At 38.4% G+C, this 4926-nt stretch overlaps 1 long non-coding RNA gene across 1 annotated transcript; it reads left to right on the top strand.

Annotated features, from left to right (window-relative positions):
- Positions 1–1165: 1165 nt before the first annotated feature.
- LOC141073595 (uncharacterized) lies at positions 1166–4562 on the top strand. The gene is made up of 2 exons (XR_012227013.1): positions 1166–1332; positions 3672–4562. It is a non-coding gene; the product is annotated as an uncharacterized lncRNA (long non-coding RNA).
- Positions 4563–4926: the final 364 nt, after the last annotated feature.

The raw sequence follows: 4926 nt of genomic DNA, 5'->3' as shown, positions 1-4926 counted from the left end.
AAACATAAAAACCCGCTATAAGGCCTCTTTCACACGTCCTGATATTTCCGGTAGCGGAGATGTCAGTGTCCGTGTTTGGAATACTTGCATTCTTGTGTTGCATCAGTACCACACGGACGGGCGCCAGGGAAGAAGCGTTACAGTAAGCTCTGTTCCCTGGTGCCGGGTGTTCAACACGGCTCTCATAATTCTCCCCTGCTCTGACAGCGATAGGCGCAAGCAGGGGAGAATGATGAGAGTTACATTTAACCCCTTAACTACCACCGATATGCCTTTTAATGGCGGCAGTTAAGGGTACTTAAACCACAGCGCCGCTTTTTAACGACGCTGAAGTTTAAGGTTATAGCGCCCCCCAGTGTTGGAATTTCTCCGGGGTTTTGGCTGCTGGGGGGTAGCCGAGACCCCAGAGAACATGATTCGGGTCAGTTTTTACCGACCTCGATTTTGCGATCGCCATTATTAACGATATAATGGCGAACGCAAAAAAAGTCTGATTTTCCTTTTAATTTCTCTGTAATATCTCTGTGATTGCACATCAGTGGACAGATAAATAGGGTCCCCCAATTACCCCCACGATAGCTCCGTTGTCCCTGCAGGCCCCCTTGAAGTCCTCTGGGCCGCCAGCTTCTTCCGGGAGAAAATGGCAGGCGCATGCACAGTTCCGCGGAGATCTGCCGGCCTGCACTCGGCAATTATAAGATATTTTTTCCTATTGGTTCATTTTGATCACTGTGATAGACCAAAGAATTTGTGTTTGCAATCATCTTCAGGAAGAAACTGAGCATTATCTGACAGAATTGCAGGGATGTCAATACTTTTGGCCACAACTGTACAAAGTGGCTTGGTCCTTAAGACCGGAGTCACACTTGCCGTAAGAAAAATCGATCCGATTTTCTCGGCCAAGAATCGCATGTATGTAATCCGTTTGCAATGCGATGATGCGATTTCTTTGCATCTAGTATCCGTATGACATCCGGATGTAATGCGATTTTAACATGAGCTTTTACTTACAGCAGTTCTATATCCTTTACACATTGTTTTAAAACAAAATATTCTTCAAAACTTTATATATTATATATATATATATATATATACACTATCTATCTATCTATCTATGTATAGTTGATGGATAAAAATAAAAATAACATAACTAACCATAAGTTTATTCCTAGCAGAAATAGATCACCCTCCTCAAGGAAAAGGTCAAAAAGGAGAGGAGGTAGGCTACAATGGAAAAGAGAAAAGAGGCGGAAAACAGAAGAATTACAGCCAATCACCGAGACCAGTGACACGATCCAACCATCAGAACTAGTGATCAATTTATCTAAAAAGGTATTAACTGATTCACAATTGTCACTTCTTAATAAGGGTCCCTCTTTCTGCATGAATACGCATGTCGATTGGGTTGACTGTAAAGTTGACTTGAATAGGTTTTTTAGAACAATTAAGGAATGGTTTCATAATAAAAGTAAATATACGTTAAATATACGTTAAGTCAGGAGGCTGAATTATGTATAGCAAAAATGGATTTGAAAAAAAAGTTTATTTGTACCTCCAAATAGCTCTGCAGCAATAGAAACATTTGTTGAGGTGGTTACACGAGATATTGAATCATTGCGGTCAAAAAGAATAGAGTGTTTTACTAGACCAAATTTAAGAACAGAGGAAGTTAAAGCAATGAATGAATTAATCAATGATGAAACAATTATTATAAAAAGGGCAGATAAGGGTGGAGCCCTGGTGATCATGGATAAAGAAAATTATGTGGCTGAAATAATGAGGCAGATAAGTGATCAAGATGTATACAGGAAATTATCTCAGAATCCTAAGTTCCAGATCATTAGAAATATTGGGAATATTGTGAAACCTGCTTTAGAGCAAGGATTGATTGACAAAGAAACATTTGATTTTTTGTTACATATTACTCCTACAACACCTATACTTTATACTCTGCCGAAAGTGCACAAGTCTATGCGAGACCCCCCAGTGCGCCCCATTGTAGCAGGTACAGTGCTGAGTCACATTGAAGTGTACCTGGATAAAATTTTGAATCCATTAGCACAAAGAGCCACTTCTTATGTTAAAGATACCACTAATTTTCTTTTGAAGATCAAGGAGTTAAAAGTGGGAGAAAGTGATTGGCTAGTATCTTTTGATGTAACATCTCTGTATACATCTATTGTCCATAATGAAGGTCAGGAGGAGGTAAAAGAAGCCTTGTCCATTACTAATGTTACTAATCAAGCCATAGTGATGATTATGTCCCTATTGGAATTAGTATTAACAAAAAATTATTTTATGTTTGGTGATGAGTATTATGAACAAATAAGGCGTACAGCGTACGGCAAATATGGCCCCCTCATATGCAAATCTCATGATGGCCGCCCTGGAACAGAGGTACATCTGTCGCCCCATTTCCCCAAAGTGCGGGGATGGTGGCGATACATTGATGATATTTTTCTGACTTGGACTGGATCACGTGAAGAGCTTCAGGAGTTTTTTGACTTTTTGAACTCTATTAATGAAACCATAAAATTTACAATGGAATGCTCCAGAATAGAGTTGAATTTTTTGGATGTGTTGATAAGGAAGGATGGAGAGAGGTTGAATACTGAACTTTTTTGTAACAAGACCGATTGTAACAACCTCCTCCATTATTCCAGTCATCATCCACAAAGAATGCTGGATGCAATTCCATATAGCAAATATCTATGTGCCAAGAGAATAGTTAGTAAAGATGAAAAACTAACAGAGACAATCGACAATATGAGCAAAAAATTCGTACAGAAGGGATACCCCAAAAGTATATTAACTAAACAGAAAAGGAGACTGGATGAGGTGGAAAGGAGGGATTTGTTTGAGGAGAAAAAAAGGGATAATAAAAGTAGAATTCCATTTGTGAGTAATTTCTGTGAGGAAAGTCCACAAATATCCAAAATCATAATGAACCATTGGCCGATTCTGAGTAAGGGATGTCCACAAATAGAAGTTTTTAAAAAGTCCCCAATTTTTTCATATAAAAAGAGTAGGAGTCTGGGTGACAGACTGATTAAAGCAGACATTGGGTCCTTTAAGCAAACTAAACAGTTGACCTTAACAAATACTCAGCGGAAGGGTTGTTTCCCCTGCTTATCATGTGTGAACTGCTCATTAATGCTTAAAGGCTCTACATTTCAAAATCCTCATACTGGACAGTTATTAAACATCAGATATTTTTTAACGTGCAATACAGATTATGTAATATACATGTTACAATGTCCATGTCCACTTTATTATATTGGAGAAACAACATGTGATTTAAAAACACGGATGAATCAGCATAGATGTGATATACGGAAAAAACGTAAAGATCTGCCTGTCCCTAAGCATTTTAATGAACAAGGACACACAGAGAAAGATTTAAGATTTAGAATTATAGATTATGTACCGGTACATAGACGAAGAGGGAACCATACGGAAGTTTTAAAAAAATTGGAAATGAGATGGATATATGAGCTGGGGACATTAAAACCAGCAGGATTAAACGTTGATTTTAAGGTACATATGTTTTGAGATACTTCCTTTGACTATAACCTTCCATGTAGCCTGACTTCTGTGTGTTGTATGTGCTACTGATGTTTTTATATATATGGATATGTTTATAATTATATCCTTTTTATTTTTTTCTCCAGATATATGATGCTGTGACGAGAGTGACTACAAGATTATGAAGGGTACTTAATGAGAGGTGTTAAGATAAGATATATATTTTTCATTTTTCTATAGAATGAGTTTTTATGACGATTTCACTGCAGTATACTAATGCCTGGTATGTGTGTAATAGAGTGAATGGGAACTGCATAAAGAGTGACCTCTGGTGGTGAAGGGTATTCAGGATTGGTTAATGCTGTAAAGAGAGACTGTGTGATGTTGTCATCTCTTGTTAAAATAGCAACACAGCCACATTGTCACCTGATGGGTGCCTCTAAGGTTTGTGACCATTCCAGGTGTAAAACCGCAACCCCAGGCACTAATATATGCATGTCAGCAACAGGGCTGTGATACCCTAAACCAAAATGGCAGTTCTGAATAGTATGTCTAGTGAGCTTGTTCAGGTACTCTGCAATGATCAGCTATGCAGTGATGAGTCACATGTTGGAGCTGGGCGGTAACAAACAATACTGACCACAGCGAGTAGCCAGCAGTGACAGGGAGCTGCAAGGATATAAGTAAAGTATATTAACTTTTTTTTCTCTATATAAGCCTTAGTACCCTCATAGGTTGTGTCATGATCAGTTTTATAGGCAAGTTGAGTCTTTTTAAAGCACTGTATATGCACTATTGCACTTTGCAATCTAGATTTTTGGTCTTATGCACATATGTTCAATGGAGCACTTGTATACGTTACTATGACAATGGCCATTTTGAATATGTAAAACGGATTAATTACTGGAATGCTGTACACATGTGTTACTACTATTTAAGTTTGTACTGACTATGAGCACATTGCTTGACAAAGACGGGTCACCGTTGAAACGTTGCCACCTGAGGATCAGTAAAGTATCCACTGTTTTCACATTTAATTTGAGTGCTATTTTTTTCCTTTTGTTAATTTGGCTGTTTGGACACTGCTGAATAGGTTTTGCACCTACTATATTATTTTGGTAGTGCTGCCCTTTTTTCTTGATTTATATATACACTCACTGGCCACTTTATTAGGTACACCTGTCCAACTGTGTGTTAAGACTTAATTTCTAATCAGCCAATCACATGGCGGCAACTCAGTGCATTTAGGCATGTAGACATGGTCAAGACAATCTCCTGCAGTTCAAACCGAGCATCAGTATGGGGAAGAAAGGTGATTTGAGTGCCTTTGAACGTGGCATGATTGTTGGTGCCAGAAGGGCTGGTCTGAGTATTTCAGAAACTGCTGATCTACTGGGATTT

Source organism: Dendrobates tinctorius, unplaced genomic scaffold (assembly GCF_039654945.1).
Source record: "Dendrobates tinctorius isolate UK_male_01 unplaced genomic scaffold, ASM3965494v1 ptg000308l, whole genome shotgun sequence".
Lineage (NCBI taxonomy): Eukaryota > Metazoa > Chordata > Amphibia > Anura > Dendrobatidae > Dendrobates > Dendrobates tinctorius.
Note: the sequence above shows the minus strand (reverse complement) of the source record. Positions and strands in the feature narration are given on the sequence as shown.